General features: G+C 43.1%; 1 protein-coding gene across 2 annotated transcripts in view; it reads right to left on the bottom strand.

Annotated features, from left to right (window-relative positions):
* The window catches only part of LOC144753731 (cytosolic phospholipase A2 gamma-like), a 928,534-nt gene that overhangs the window by 492,199 nt on the left and 419,138 nt on the right, over positions 1-17,197 (bottom strand). The window lies entirely within an intron of this gene.

The following is a 17,197-nucleotide window of genomic DNA, read 5'->3' as shown; positions in this document are numbered from 1 at the left end:
TTAATAAAGTTTGTTGGGGTACAGCTGTGATCTTTTACCACACCAATTTTTTTGTCACTGATCACACACATCACTTCTTTTCACAAACACCCGCTCCGCTGCATTTGCAGGCGTCGAAGCACACAGGTGGGGATAGTCGGCCCCCCCTGTGAATGAACCCTATGATGAAGCATGTCACCACTAGGGTGAGTGAGGGTTCTTTTAGAGAATAGTCTTTTCTCCTTCTTTTTGTTTTTTGACCACTTGATTTAATCTAATTGATTCACTGGGTTGTTCCTCACTTAGACATACTGTCGTTTAACAATTCACAATTGTAGGCTCTCTTTTGTTGTTAATAATAGGTAATCTAGGGGTAGGAGAGTAGCCAGTTATTCCCTTCCTCTCTTGTTGTTCATTCATCACTGGTTTCCTGCCAAGGTTTACCGGGAAGTGATGGACCGAAAAAAAGGGCATCACACCGTCCACAGTAAAAAGGGTAGGCAGTGTAATGCCCTTCCACTACTCCGTCAGTCATGGAAGCAAGCTTTCTGTTGACAATGCCATTAGGGGCTCATCATTGAAAAGCCAGTTGTCTTCTCAACTCTCAATCAGGTGGCCAGACCATCATTATGTCAGACAGGGTATTCCTCTGAAACAACCAATATGCCTTGTCTCATAATGTTATGATCTTTATAAATACACTTGGTTTTAACAAGAGAGCACAGGTCCCATTAGTAATTCTTGATGTTCATTAGGGTGCTATATTTTAGACTGACACCAATTAATCCAGAAATGATTAATAAATACTTGTCTGGTTGTATTATAATTGCATTTCAGATTAGGCCATCTTTAATTAATATGCATTGAATGTGCAGCCTTACATTTAAATGTATGATGTCTTAAATCCCTTCCCAAAAAGCATTAGCTCGCCATACAATTTAACGGACAATCCTGTTATGCTTCCAAATACAAGGGACTTTTACCTTCAGCTGAGGGTCTACATGTCCCAGTTCACCTTGAAAGCCTTAGAGGTGGACCTTAGCTAGCTAGAACCTCTGTCCACATGCCTTGCATTATATAACACCTTCACAAGACATGTGGTGTGGGGTACATGGGGGGTACACTCGAGCAAAGCCCGGGCCAAGAGCGTGCCCATCCTGGAAGAGGTAGGGCAGGGCCACCCTTCTCGGTCCTGCAATCTTGCACCCAACAGACTCATCTGGATCTCTTTGTCTTATATTTCTGACTGTTGGTGTGTTCAGAATCTGTAAATACAAAATACTATAAAGCACCCAGGAGGGGTACATGACAGCGAGGAAGTATCAGACTGTGACTAAGTTAGCCCGTTTGGGGAAAAAGTCTGGTCCGTGGTTCGTTGGTGTGCCCTTGTAATCTTTTATTTGACAAGTAGGAGCAATAGAAAACCCTTGCAATCTTTTATTTGGCAAGTATGAGCAAGAGGTAGCATACAACAACTGTTATGAGGGGCGCTGGGTCTCTGGAAAAAAATCCAGTCAGGTGCTGTGGGAGCATTAAATAAGGAGATATGTAGGGCAGAGGCTAAACATGAGGCGACTATAAAATCGGACTCAATGCTGGTTGATAGGCAATTTGAGATCCTTGATTCCTAAGTTATAAGGGTATATACTGAGGGACTATTGAAAGAGTGTGAGCCAATTGAAGGAATGGCAAGTAGCAGTGGTGTTTCAATCTGCCGACACCTAGCAATTCTGATCTCTCCAAAGCAGGTCCTACCCCCGGAGAAGAGATTTAAATGAAGGGTGGTACATGTACAACCCTCCAAAACTACCACATTTTTGGGGAATGCAAATTCCAGTGTTCCGCTTACAGATAATCCTGAAATCCATGTTTTTAAGAATGTGTCCATGAAATAGTGTAAGGCTCTACTTCCTGCAATGGAACAGTGCATGGTTACTCTTATAAACTCTGTCACAACAAGAATATCAACAGTTGAGAAATTTGTAGAGAACAGTCTTGGAACTCTGGGGCAGTTAGTTAATGGGAAGCCACCTTCAAATCTCAATTTTCTTGTTTTGTCTATGGTGCAAGTTGAAGAGATGGTCTGTGGAGGGGCAGGGAATGGAGTAGATCATAATACCCCCAGCAGGAGCCATGCATAATCCCCAGCAATGAGGGCATCAGATGATTTTTAACATGCATATTTTACCCCCAGCTTCAGGCAGACTAATTCAGCCCTGATCAACCTAGACTTTCCACTTGAGTCAGCCCCCTATGTTGCAGTGATAGTAGGAGTTATTCCCCTACCAGTAAATAAGCATGAAACATAGAGGGAGCTCAACAATAAATATGCTCAATGGTTGGGTTTTTGGTGTAGGTCTGAAGAATGGGACCTGCTTCAAGTTAATTTGTTTTGATGCTAAGAGCTCCCAGTTAGTGGCAGATCTGGACATTGCTATCCAGACAATTTTTTGTGAACATATCAAACCTGTATGTGTGATTTGGGCAGGTGATTTAAGCACTCATCACCGTACCTCACATGCAGAGTTAGTTTTCAGGATTGTGGATTTCAACGAGGAGCCCCTAACTCACTATATCAGTTTATGGAAACAGACTTATTGTTAAAGTTAAACCTAACTTTCGCAAAAGAATGGAGTGTAACACAAGCAGATATAACCCCCACTGACATGAGTAAAGACTGTTCCACAACTATTGGTTTTATTTTGATCTCCGAGGCTTTGAGTAATTGGGTTACTGAGTTGGAGATGCAATTTACTGGGTACTGTGACCATGCAGCCCTAACCCTGAGGGTGAGGTTATGGGGCATGTTTAAAACCTGCTACAAGTTATCTATAAGTCCAGGCTAGGAAAAATGGTTACAATATCAAATGGGATAAGGTGGATAATATCAATGTTCTTTCTTATATTATGCCGAGCTTGCAACATTCCTGAATTCTCAAGCTGATATCTCAGAGAGTAGGTCGGACTTTTCTGATATCACTGCCACTATTAGGCAGTCTCTAACATGTGATAGTCGACCTTCCTCATGGAATTCATGTGGTTGGTTAGATAGAACTTGCTCTAAAGCCTTTGTGGCCCTAAATAATGCCCTACAGGGTAAGCCTCAAGAGGGGACACTAATTAAGAAGGAATGTGCACTATATGTCCGATCTGGCACCCAGCTAAAAGCAGATGAAGAAGGATGTCTGGCATGTGCTTCAGATGGCTAGTCTTTGAAAAGATAGCACAGTATTTTGAAGGGTGATAAATGCTTGATATTTCAGGGATACCTCAGACCCCACTGTTGAAGTTTATATTCAGGAATGTAAGTGGGTATAATACTTCTCCAATATATATTCTAACCAGTACTCCTCAAAGTACCCAGTTGAGGAAGGGCAAAGAAGACCCCAGAGCTGACCAAGGCTTTGGTGTTTGATTTCGTAGAGGTTCGTTGGACCTTCAATGAAAGCAGGAGTGGTAAGGCCCCAGGCCAAAAGGAGTTCCCTTCGATGTATTTTCCGATCACAAGGACCTGTGGGACATCTGTTCTCCTATGTTTTTAATGTCATTGTGATGGTTGGCCCTCCTTTAACATGGAACAGTTATATAATAATGCCAATCTATGAAAAAGGAGATAAAAATAGCCTAAGAATTATAGGCCATATCACTCCTAGATTCCACAGTTAAGGTCATCAGGGCAAATCCTGTTGCATGGGCTGGAGGACTGGACAGCTGCGAACAATATTTTAACAGATTCTCATTATGGTTATAAGAAAGGCATGGGCATGGTGGACTAATGTATTAATCTGAGTTTAATCTTATGTAAATATAGGACGGCCAAGAAGGGTTCTGTTTACATTTCTCAACCTCTCCCCATTCTTTTATACTCTAACAATGCAGTCCTTGTGGCCAGAACAGGGGGAGGATTCCAAGGATTAATTGATGATTTTTTTAATGCAAGATTTAGACATAAGGGTGAATGAGAGCACAATATTTACTATGATTTGTGGGGCCAGACCGGCAAAAAGACTCCATACATGGAATTCTACATTATTAATTAGGATAGCTTCATTCGAAACATCTGTCATTGATTTGCAAGGATTAGGAAAACAATTGATCTCCAAACCAGCAAAAGAGTTACTAACAGTTTATAACACTAAAGGTGTGGCTATTGCTACCTATGGGGAAGTATCTGGGGCATAGTAGATTCACAAAGAAAACAACAGGTAAAAATACCTTAATTAAAAACTTATTGGTGGCCCCAGGAAGCTGCACCAATGCTATCGGCCATGCAGAACTGGGCACCCACATATCGAGGACAGAATTCATTAAGATCCCCTACTACTTTGCCATTCCATGTGGATAAGGGATGAAACAGCCCTAAATGAACTCGTCATAAAAGACTGTCTCCTATTGCACGCTGCCCTCGATATATCATGGTTTGTCTCAGTTTCGTCAGTCTGTGAGCACATAGGGCACCCAGACTTATTTGGTTACCGAGACTCCTGTCTCCATATTGAAAAGGCGACATTAAAGCAAATATTTCTTGATAAGATAATGGCGAAGAGAAGGGTGGTGGATAACCATACACCATTCTTGATAACGTACAACCTGGTGCATATCCATAAGGGCCTTCAATGTTACCTATCTCTTATCCATAAAAGACATCAGCGTTTTGTTCTTACTAGATATTGTTTTCTTTTTTTACACCTTATGATAGGATATCCTGCTAACTGTTGTTCTTTTTTGGGTGTGTACTCTTGTCCATGCAGTAGTTTAGCCTTTCAGGCATCCTTACATCTTAATACTTTTTGTTCCTTTTATCAGATGTCCAGAAGGAAATTTATACTGCCACTTTTTAAACAGTTTAAGTTTAGTCAGTGCAGACTTGCGTTGCTGTTTTCACAACAGCTCCATAGTCCTCTCAGATGCTTCTCCGTGACCTCTTTAATGTGGAAGATTAAAAAAATAAGGACATGTGCAATAATGTAAGGCGGTAAACATCACTTACAACAAAACTTTTACAACGCACTACCATTACAACGTGGTCATTACAGCGCAAACCATTACAACGTATTGCGCTGGGGGGCGCTGTAGGATAGGGAATAGATTTAATTTACTATCCAACACCTTCCCTACTATCCACGGGGACTGGAGTTGGAATAGTAAATTAAATAAATCACTATCCAGCGCCTAAAAGCACTATGCGTTGTAAAGGTTTGAGATGTAAAAACCGCGTTGTAAAGGCAGGCGTTGTAATAGCCTGCGTTGTAACGTCATACATCCATGTAAGGCCATTATACTCAAGGAACTTTGTATTGTGGTATGAGTAATAATGCTGGGTCAGAATAGAGTAACTGCTGTTTTAGATCAAATGTATTATTAGTAATGCATTTTCATTGTGATTCCATTTTTTATCAGTAGATGTGCTGGGTTCGTGAAACAATTGTTTTTACGTGTATGTGTTATTTGTAAAGTGTTTTTATTTGTTTTGGTGTATATTTATGCTACAGAAATGTAGCGAATGAATATATTTGACTGACTGAGTTCTCTTGCTTGGCTTCTTCTTTTAAAGCAGGTGCCCTGACTTACTCAAGGCAAACAGCACTGGTTTCATACCAAAACAGTCTTTAAAGGAAGAAGCAAAGCAAGATGAATCATCCCCACCAACTTTCTGCACAGGAAGTAAAATCACTGGATTACCCAGCATCCATCTGCAAAGGAAGTACCAATACTTGATTTCCCAGCATATATTTATGCAGAAGTGTCATCACTGGTTTCCAGCCAAGGTTTACCTGGAAGTGATGGACAGGAAAAAAGGACATCACACCGTCCACAGTAAAAAAGGGTAGGCAGTGTAATGCCCTTCCTGTCTCCCACACTCCGTCATTCATGGAAGCAAGCTTTCTGTTGACAGTGAAAGCAGGGGCTCATCCTTGGTACGCTAATGGTCTTCTCAACTCTCAATCAGGTGGCCTGACCATCATTATGGCAGACAGGGTACTCCTCTGAAACAATCAATATGACACGTCTCATAATTTATGATACTTATAGATACACTTGGGGGCATATACTCAAGGACTTATCGGCGAGTTAGCGGCACTTTATTGCAGCCAAAGTGGAGATAAATGTATCGCCCCATTCACAAGCTGGTGCTAACAGCCGATATCACCGGTTTACCTGCGATAGGAGCCGCCAAAATCATCGCCACAGATGACCCCGGCAACTATCGCTAATGAGATGCAGAGTAGGCGTTCCCGTGCAAAAAGCAGTGACAACACCACTCCACAACATTCTCAACGACCAGCCAGATCGGCAATAGGATCCCAAAACAGGCGATAAGGTGCGTTTGCAGCAGGAATTTAACACCTGCTCTTACCTGGTGTAAAGTCGGATGACAACCTGCACCAGAAAAGGGAGCCCAGGACAGAGCCACACCTGAAGAACAAAAGATGTCATGGAGCAACTGATCATGCAGCCCGGAGCCCCAAGAGGGCAACAACACCCACCGCCACTACCCCCAGGCCCGCCACCCCCCCTGAACCCCATTGCCCCACCATTGTTCCCCCCCAGACTACCACGGAGGCAGCGCAGACCAAGACAGCAGACCTCCAGAAAACGCACCAGCCTCACAGACCCAACACCAGAGGATGACATTGCCCACTACAGTCTCAAAAAGACAACCATCCTCCACATCCTGAACATCATTGCCCACAGGCTGACGGTACCTACACAGCGGACAACCAACATATCTCAGCAGACAAAGCTGCTGGCTGTGCTGCATTTGTTGACCTCTGGTACCTTCCAACCAACAGCTGCCAGAGTTGAAGGAGTCTCACAGCCAGCCCTATCAAAGGTCATCACAACTGTCTTGGATGCTTGGTACCCCAGTAACTTCACTTTCCCCACACTGTGCAGGAACAGCTGGAGACCAAGCAAGGCTTCTACACCATAGCTGGCTTCCCGCACAGGTTGGGGGCAATTGACTGCACACATGTCCCTCTTGTGCACCTGCCGACACTGCACACAGTTACCGCTAAAGAAAGCACCTGCACATGAATGTGCAGGCTCGGGGTGGGCGGAATTTGCGTAATCACGGTACGCAAATCTCTGCGAAACGGTAAGACATCTCCGCGAACACGCAAAAATTCCGCGAACACGCGGAATGGCTTGTTCGGGATGCTTTTTTACTGTTCGCAATCACTGTTTGCGTGCTCGGGGGGAAAATATCTTGTGAACACGCATCTGAGAACGCGAACAAGCAAAAAATTTTGCGAAGTCGACGAACGCAGAACTTTGGGCAATTTCGCGTTGTCCGCCGAATGCAAAATTACCCAAATTCCGCAAATTCCGCGAGCGGAACGGAATCTACCGCCCAGGCCTAGTGCAGGCAACAGTGGACCACCGGGGACTCTTCACCAATGTCGTCGCTATCTACACAGGCAGTGTGCATGTATGGCCACTATGTCAGAATGACTAAATAATGCCATTTCGTGATTCATGTATAGTCATTATGTCAGAATGACCAATTGTCTTTGATTTTACAGTCTGCTAAAAATTAGATCTATCCTCCCATATAATTAGCAAGTCAGGATGACCAACTGTGTTCCATACGATGGTTACTTGAAAAATGGGATTCATTTCCTTGTACGGTCTCTGTATTAGAATGATCAACTGTCCGTTTAAATCAATGGTCTGTCAAAGAATGAGATTTAACTTTGACTAGCTGTAATTGGTGATACTGTGCTCTTTTTTAATGCAAATGTAAAATTGCATGATAATTTACTTGGTGATTACTAAACATCGTACGCTTCCTCCTTTGATGATTTGTACAGAAATTAATACCAAATAGAATACCATATTCTTTCTAAAACATGCTAACAATAAATAAATATTTTTGTTAGCTTTTGGACATCTTAAAATGGCGTCGATATAGGGACATCTGGTACACTAAACTCCTTTCTAGTAATTAAGTTGTGACAAACGAAAAGATGAACATAATAGAGCCGTATTGCCTAGAAAATGGATAATATTGTAAATAAAATATATAATGAGACATGTAACACATTACTAATTTATATCCTTGTAGGAAGCGTGCACGCGTAAAGAGACTGCACCAAAATGGCACTTATCTTAGGGAACCTTTGCGTAACATTTAGGAAAATAGACCGATCCAAAATGGGGCGACCGTAATTTAAAAATAGATCGGAACGACTATGTTAGGAGGCAGTGGGAAACCGCTAATGCGACAATTAATATGAATGAAAACGATTGCGAAACGCGACTAGAATATATAGTCTATAAAGCAGTAATACGCTTGCGCTTATTTTAGGGAACCTTTGCTTAACATTTAGGAAAATAGACCGATCCAAAATGGGGCGACCGTAATTTAAAAATAGATCGGAACGACTATGTTAGGAGGCAGTGGGAAACCGCTAATGCGACAATTAATATGAATGAAAACGATTGCGAAACGCGACTAGAATATATAGTCTATAAAGCAGTAATACGCTTGCGCTTATTTTAGGGAACCTTTGCGTAACATTTAGGAAAATAGACCGATCCAAAATGGGGCGACCGTAATTTAAAAATAGATCGGAACGACTATGTTAGGAGGCAGTGGGAAACCGCTAATGCGACAATTAATATGAATGAAAACGATTGCGAAACGCGACTAGAATATATAGTCTATAAAGCAGTAATACGCTTGCGCTTATTTTAGGGAACCTTTGCTTAACATTTAGGGAAATAGACCGATTCAAAATGGTGGGACCGTAATTTGAAAATAGATCGGAACGACTATGTTAGGAGGTAGTGAGAAACCGCTAATGTGACAATGAATATGAACGAAATTGATTGTGAAATGCGACTAGAATATATAGTCTATAAAGCAGTAATACGCTTTGGATATTGACATAAATAAAATAAAATAAAATATATTTTCTAAATAGAGATAATACTCTATGGTTTGTTGGCAATTGGTTTTTGTCACTTCCAAGTATAATACAGTTACTGTAGAATTTGAAAATATAGATCATCCAAACCGAACAATTGTGAAAAAGGACTTACAAAATGGCGCCTTAAAATTCTGGATAGCTACTTTGATATGGTAAACTAGACTCAGGTGCAATGCATTAAACAATTAGCAAGGCTATAAAAAGCGGCTTTACCTTTCCGTTTGTATGCTACTACGGAAGATGCCACGCGATGTAGCCGGCTGAAACCTTTTTCTAAGTAAGTGCTATTGGTACGCTGTCGAAATGTCCGCTTTAGAGATAGGGATAATTTTGCTGAAGCAACATGTTTTATCGTGGGACTTTGGCTACTAAACGTGTAATGCGCTGTATAAACTTTGATAAAACGTATCATTGCGGTACATCTTTCTTAGAAAAGATCTACGTGCACACGTTTAATTAAGATAGATTCCAAGCCTTAATATGCAAGTAAGTTGACGAAGTAACAGTCCAAGATGGCACTGCGACAGAATTGAGGGCCTGTAGAATACCTAACCTAACTTTACAATGATGTCCCGATTTTGATTGCTAACAAGGTGTCACTAGCGAACTTGGTTCGAACTAATAAGGATAAGTACAATTTCGGCAAAATTGTTGAAACTATGATGTTTTACTTTAATATAAGAAATTTTTTAAAAGCGACATTTAGTAAAAATAGTTACAGCCCCGATATCCATGCTATGATTATGTACAATCAGGTCCCGTATTTTCTCTCTAAAGATGTGGCCTTATAAGTACATTGAACTACTTTGAAGGATAGATAAATAGTTATATACTGCTTAAATAAACAGACTAATGAAAGGTGTCTCTATAAGCACTTTAAATAAAAACAGCTTCTCTTTCCTTCCTTTATACAGTGCACTATCTAATGCATAAACATCTAACGGGAGCGAATGATAATCATAAGAGCAGCTCTTTTTCCATTGAATAAGAATAAAACTAAGGAGAAAGATGAATAAAGAATACTATTAAGGTATGTTCAAATATAAAGAAATAGGTAATCATTCACTTGATACTCTCTCTGATGTGCTAAAATCTACATAGATCTAAAAATAGGACATACTCTTTCTATTAGATACATAAGTACATATTGGATTGAAGAGAAGACACTTTGATGTATGAGAAAGCTAGAAGAAGAGTTCTGTTGTTTGGTAAGCTAACTTTTCCTCAAGTAAATAGTAGTTTAATTAGAATAATGTTAAGAAACCCACCCATAAACTGCATAAAAAACTGAATTTAATGAAGGCCCCAGTGTGTATTGTCTTAGACTTTTGACCTAGTGTAATGAGATATGGTTGGGCAATTTGGAATGAATGCAGAATCAGTAGAACGATTTAATAATGGCCACTCGCTCTGTGACTAGTTTAATTACGAGGCTGCTGTATATAAAATTGTATAAGGTGTCTAGTAATGGATGTAATAGAAACCGGTTTTAACTGTAAATAATGTATATTTTTTGTATAATAATTGATTGTATGTATATGTGTTATTTGTAGCCCTGAAGAAGTCCGTGGAGGACGAAACGCGTTGGCTATGGCTACAGTGTTTTTATGAAGATTAAATAAAGAATGAACTTCAAACAACGTTGCTGATTCTGCCATAAAATGTTTTACTATTATGCATAATATTTATAGTTACTATTGAATGACTTGAAAGAGATCTTTGTGTGCTGGACCAAATTTGGTTAACCGTGTGCATGATTCCTACATCTTCCGACAGTCCATCCTCAACCGGCACTTCCAAGATGGCACCTACGGAAATGTTCTGTTCTTTGGTAAGTACCAAATGAACACATCACACACCCCAACTCCACAAATCTCTGGTAATGCACACGTTGCAAACTCACATACAATATGCCAAACAACATGCCCACCCAACAAACACGACAGCACAACTTACTGTCATAACCTGGGCTAGCCATGTACATGAGCCAACAATGGCATGGCACCTCAGCCACACAATAGCAGAATGTTTGGAGAGGTGGGAACCAGGCATGTGTGAAGGAGGCAAATGACCGATGAATGGGATTGTATACAATGCCAAGTGTGGCATGGATGTGCTGGCCAGACTGCAGTATGCAGACCACAGACATATCCATGTCTACATACACTGTTGATGTTTGGATTGTAGTGCACAGTGGACACAACCATGTCACTCCAGCCAGTGGGGAAGATTGCGGAAATGTAGCTTGTTACGATCCCCCACTGTAAGCATGAGCAGGGTAGGCTGGACCAGGGTACCCCATGCCAGCGTAGGGGTGTGAATAAAAAGCACGTAGCTCTGGGCGTGGTTCTCTTCTGGAATGTCCAACATGTCTGCCAGGGAGGCGCCTTTCACTCAGCCATGAGGTGGTTGCCGTGAGCGGTGTTACCTGCGATCCTGTGTGCCTGCTGTACCCTGGGCCGCTGGTCCCCGAACCCAACTTACCCTCCCCTGTGCACCTAGGCCTCACTGCTCACCTGCTGACACCGGTATGTGTCAAAGATGGCCCACCACATGCCGGTGCAAGCTCCAAGCCTGAGGCCCATGACCATGGCAGCCTCCCCCGACTATCACGGCACCTGCGGCACAGGCCCGCAGTACTCCTTTCTCATTGACGTACTCCACCACTGCCTTCGGCCCACACTGCGGTCCAGTAGGTCACACATTTGGAACTAAGCCTTGATTTCTCAATGACAGAGTTCTTATCATTGCACACAAGGAGAGGAGTAAGAGGAAACCGTGGTTCAGTCTGAAGTAAAAAACCATCATCGTTACGGAGGTGATCGAATACTACCAACAACTGCTCTGATGTCACTAACTCTGTGCATCGCGAGCCAACGACACATGGCTGTGGGCCCCTGCTGACCGCTGCCTCTGGTCTACACTGCGGTTGAGTAGGTCACACATTTGGAACTCAGCCTTGCATATTTATAGCAGAGTTTAAATCATTGTACAAGGCTCATCGCAGACTGCATCCCCTTTCAGCTCCGGTGCCACTAAGTCTGTGCCTTGACATTCATGGACACTCTCTGGTTGAACTTTGGTGGCGTCTGAGTCTATGGACAAGGGTTTGTCTTCATCATCATGTAGGTGATACTGACTTGGTGGTAAAAACGAGGCTGTAGCATTCCACTCCTCCATTTGCCTGTTTCTGCCGACTTCTGCCCTCTGCTTCATGCCCTGGTGGACACTTTCCACTGTCCCCCGCAACCCTCTGCGACATTCACCTTCGACATCGACGAGGACCCGCTCAGCTCGCGTGGCCCTACCTAAGTGCACCGTAAGTCACCATCCTGTGGCGGTGTGCCTGTGCTGGCTGCAGTGCATCCGGGGCCACTAACTCTGTGCAGCTCAAGTCGTGGACCCTGTCAGATTGAATACTGGATGGCCTATAGGTCGATGGACTGGGGGTCCTCAACGCCATGTTTCTGTGGCCCTGCGCTGCTGCTGCCTCTGGCCTCAACTTCCGTCCACCAGGGCTCACATGTCAAATCAAGTCCTGACCTACCCAGGCATCGCATCTCTGCAGGATGGACATGCCACCACCGCCAGGACCACCTCCAACCAACTGCCAGAGTCGGAAGAGGCTTACTGCTAGACTATCAGAGTTGGTCACACCTGTCGTGGATGCCATCATCGGCTTGATACCCTGCTCAGCTCTTGAAGTGTCACTAACTCAGTGCTCCACAACTCATGGACCATTTCTGATTGAGTTTTGTGCTGTGGACTGCTCACGCAGCAATGTCACCTCAGGTAGTGTGGAAGACCAGGGACGAGGATGAGGAAGATGATGCAGGTGTAGTTGCAGCAGGAATATCCCAAAGGGACATAATCCTAAACAATTTATTCACATGAGCACGCTCAGCTCTGGTGCCCCAACCTTAGTGCACTGCAACTCACGCACTCTTCTGATTGCATATTGGGTGACCTCTGTACTTGCTCCGGCTACCACCATGATGCTTCACAGTTGTTTCTGGTATACTGGTATTTTCTGTTTCCGCTTTAATTGTGATCACTGTTCAAGTTGTTGCCAGCACCAACCACTCCATGAGGGCTGGCATACACTCACCCCACACACATCCAGCATAGGCGTCACTGTACATGTGACCCTGGCAATAAAGGTGTCTGGTGCACGTGCCCGGAGCCAGTTCCACAAACTATTCTAGTGTGTCTGTATGGTCATAATGTATGCATGAGGGCATCGGGCCCTACAACATTATATTGTGCTGTATAGAGCGGATGCAACCATGCCACTGCAGGCAACGGGTAAGACCATGGACATGTAGCTATGTCTTCCCCACTCAATACGTAAGAGGAGTGGACTGGGCCGGAGTACGCAAGTCCAGCATGGGGGTCTGAATTATTATCCTGGGGCTCTGGCGTGGTTCAGTACTGGAAATGTGCAAATGTACGTGTCTCTGTCGCAGTGTGGGTCTCCATTGGGTAGTATAAGTGGTCCCTGATGGGACTTAGACACCCATGTAGGTGATCTAGTTTGGTTTCCATGAAGTCGAACCCCACCCGCACCTGTTCGGCCACCTCTTTCTGGCAGTGTGACACATGGCCTTGGAATGCAATGTGTGCTTTATTGGGGTGCTGGGAGCCAGACGTGGTGGTAGATGCTTCCAGCTGTGTTGTCTGTGCAGGGAGTGGTGTCTCCTCGATGCAGCTGGGCTGCCCATTCCCTGGAGGTGGATTGTCTAAGATGTCCATGAACTGTTGTAGGGCATCGGTGTTGAAGGTGTGGAGGTCCTCTTCAGCATCACTGATAAGTTGTCTGGTCTGCTCTGCTGGAGGTGTTGTTTGTCTCCCTGCAATGTGAAGGGGAGATGCATTTTGACATTGTGTTGATGCATTGTTCAGGTGTGCATACAGACTGCATGACAATGTACATTGTGACTGTTTGGGAGGAGCGGACTATTTGATGCAGGACAGTGGACATTTGAACTACATCATGGATGTGAGGTTGTACACGTACATTTTCATCTCACACTTTCCTGCTATGTCAGATGTGATTGGCCAGTTTCTACGCACAAGCAAACCCAGTTGTGTCCTCTGTTCTGCAAGTAAGTGTTGTACTTTGTACCACATTGTCGTCTATGTGCATGTGCTGTTATTGCTATGTGTGTGTGCTGCATTGTGGGAGAGTTGCCACTGCAGCTGTGATGTTATTGCCCCTTATCCCTTTGAGGCAGTGTGCCTTTGACTTGTGTGCTTTTACGGTGCTGAGATGTTGGCGACTTGGGTCTTTTGTGCTCTTGGACGGTTTTTGTACTCTTGTGCATTGTTTGTCTGCAGATGTATTGTTGACGTCAGGAGTTGGTTAGGCATGTGGATATGTCAGAGTGTGACCTACTCCTTTGCGGATGTGGTCAACACTCAGCATCCTCAGTGTTGTGATGTGCACAATGTCATGGTGATTGTACTGCATCCATGCTGATCATCATGTAGTGTCACTTGCATTGTCAGTGTGGCTCACAAATAACCATCTTTGCTGTGTTTCGCCCGTGTGCATCTGTTGGTTGTGAGATTGGTGATGTGTGGGGTGGGACCCTTTTGGGCATATGGTGGATGGGGGCCTACTTAGTGTTTGTATGTGTGCTACAGTGTGCCACCTTGATCAGGGACATGATCCAGGGTCATTGTGTGTGTGCAGTGTGCTACACATGATTGTGCATGTGTGCCATTGTGCCCATCTCCCCCCATTCCCCCTGTCCCTGGTTGTTACTCACCCTGTTCATGTTATGTCAGGTCATATAGAGCTGTGTCCGGACTCTCAACTCCTTGCACAATCTCCACACTGATGACTGTGGCCACCATTTGCTCCAGCTCCTCCTGTGGCACAGGACTCCCACCTCCAGTCACCGTTGCTGTCTTCTAGTTGGCAGCAGGTTTTTTGCTTGGTTTGGCGTTTCACTTCATGCCACTGCCTCTTGACCTCCTGCATTGACCTCCTCGACACTCCAACTGCATTCACGTTGTTCACGATGAACTGGCATGTTTCCAATGACACAGTGGAGGTGACGAACAGTTGTTGTCACTGTTCTATCACCTTCGGGACGAATATCCGGTTTTCCTGCGGACTGCCCCCGTCTTCCTCTTCCTCTTCTCCTTGGCCTTCCCCAACCCAGAGGTTCCTTGTTGGTGGTCTGTTGGGCTTGTGGGGTTTGCATTGACCTCTGCACTTGGTCCGGGTGTATCCAAGGTGCTACGCAGTTTATTTTTTTGTCCCTTTTTTTTTAATCTGCTTCTATGGTGCATTTGCCAGCATGACGCGTGGGAATTGCAGGCCTGTCTCTGGTTATCGCTGATTTTTGTATCGTGATTGGCCTCATCTACTATTTTCGCGTTCCTGTTTTGTGTTTTTTCAGCGACGCGTTAATTTTAACACAGTAATTTGACGTGTTAGCGTGAGAGAATAGCATGGTGCCGCCGTGTTGAGAATACAACGTTAAGACAGCGTTTTTTTCCAGTGATAGACTGCGATGTGAAGAGTTGAGTTAAGCTAATTTTGCAATAATTATCAAACGTTCTTGAGAATATCCCCCTTGGTTTTAACAAAAGGCACACAGGTCTCATTAGTAAATGTTGATGTTCATTTTGGTGCTAGATTTTAAATGGACACCAATTAATCCCGAAATTATTAATACATAATTGTCTTGTATTATAATTACCTTTCAGATTAGGACATCTTTAATTATTATGCCATGAATGTGCAGCCTTATATTTACATTTATGATGTACAGAGATATTAAATTCCTCCCCACCAAAATCTGTATTGCAGTGACGCAGCATTAGCTCTCCATACACTTTAAATTGCAGTCCTTCCTGTTATGCTTCTAAATACATTTCAGTACAATTCTGAGAACACTAGAAACATTGCCACCTTTGAGAAGGAAAAAACGGTACAATAAAACAAAGTATAATTCTTCTTCCGCAGCTGTTTGGCTGAATTTAAAATGTCGGGTTAAGAAAGTAGAAGATTCATGTAAAAAAACTAGATTGACAACTGACCCAGCTAATTGTCTCATCATATACTTAGAAAGAAGCTCTTCACTTATATAAGACTCTTTTTTTTATAAAAAATAATAAGATCAGTTCATTGAGAAACTCTTTTTATGAATAATTCAAAATTAATGAGCTGGCATCCTCATAAACTGATTATAATTCTGCCGAACTCCAAAGATTTTTCTAAGTTCCAGAGAGCCTATTTTTATCACAAAATAAGGGGCATATCAGCAAGGGCCTGCGATAATTATCGCTCAGCGCTCTTAGCACGAGGATAATTATCGCAGGCTAATGCTGGATTCTATTGCGGAGATAGCATGCTCTCAGCAACGCTTATCTACCAAGCGATAGAAATCCATGCGTTAGCCACAAAACAGTCAATTATCGCTGGAAATCCAGCGATAATCGCACTGTGACAGGTGATACCTTGCTGATAGGGTAGGGTGGACTTAGCCATGTAATCCACCTCCCATTGGATTACATGGCTAAGTCAGATCAGCGGTAGGCGTAAAGAAACCTGCGTTAAGCGCGGTTAGCGCTTCATTTCTAACCGCTAAGCAGGGTAGCCATTCCCTTGATAATTTGGAGAAATGTCGGTTAGCGACATTTCTCCAGTTATTTTGGGACGGAACGCCCACTTTGCATCTCATTAGAGATGCAAAGGTGGGCGTTACAGGAAGGGGTGCTAAGGCAAGGATTTACGTGATAGCGTGAGCTTGCTGATGAGGCGAAAAAATTATCGCCGTTTTGCAATAATTATCAAACGTTCTTGAGAATATCCCCCTTGGTTTTAACAAAAGACACACAGGTCTCATTAGTAAATGTTGATGTTCATTTTGGTGCTAGATTTTAAATGGACACCAATTAATCCCGAAATTATTAATACATAATTGTCTTGTTGTATTATAATTACCTTTCAGATTAGGACATCTTTAATTATTATGCCATGAATGTGCAGCCTTATATTTACATTTATGATGTACAGAGATATTAAATCCCTCCCCAACAAAATCTGTATTGCAGTGACGGAGCATTAGCTCTCCATACACTTTAAATTGCAGTCCTTCCTGTTATGCTTCTAAATACACTTCAGTACAATTCTGAGAACACTAGAAACATTGCCACCTTTGAGAAGAAAAAAACGGTACAATAAAACAAAGTATAATTCTTCTTCCGCAGCTGTTTGGCTGAATTTAAAATGTCGGGTTAAGAAAGTAGAAGATTCATGTAAAAAA

The sequence above is a fragment of the Lissotriton helveticus genome, chromosome 5_1 (genome assembly GCF_964261635.1).
Source record: "Lissotriton helveticus chromosome 5_1, aLisHel1.1, whole genome shotgun sequence".
Lineage (NCBI taxonomy): Eukaryota > Metazoa > Chordata > Amphibia > Caudata > Salamandridae > Lissotriton > Lissotriton helveticus.
The sequence above is the reverse complement of the archived record's forward strand: the minus strand, read 5'-3'. Positions and strand labels throughout refer to the sequence as shown.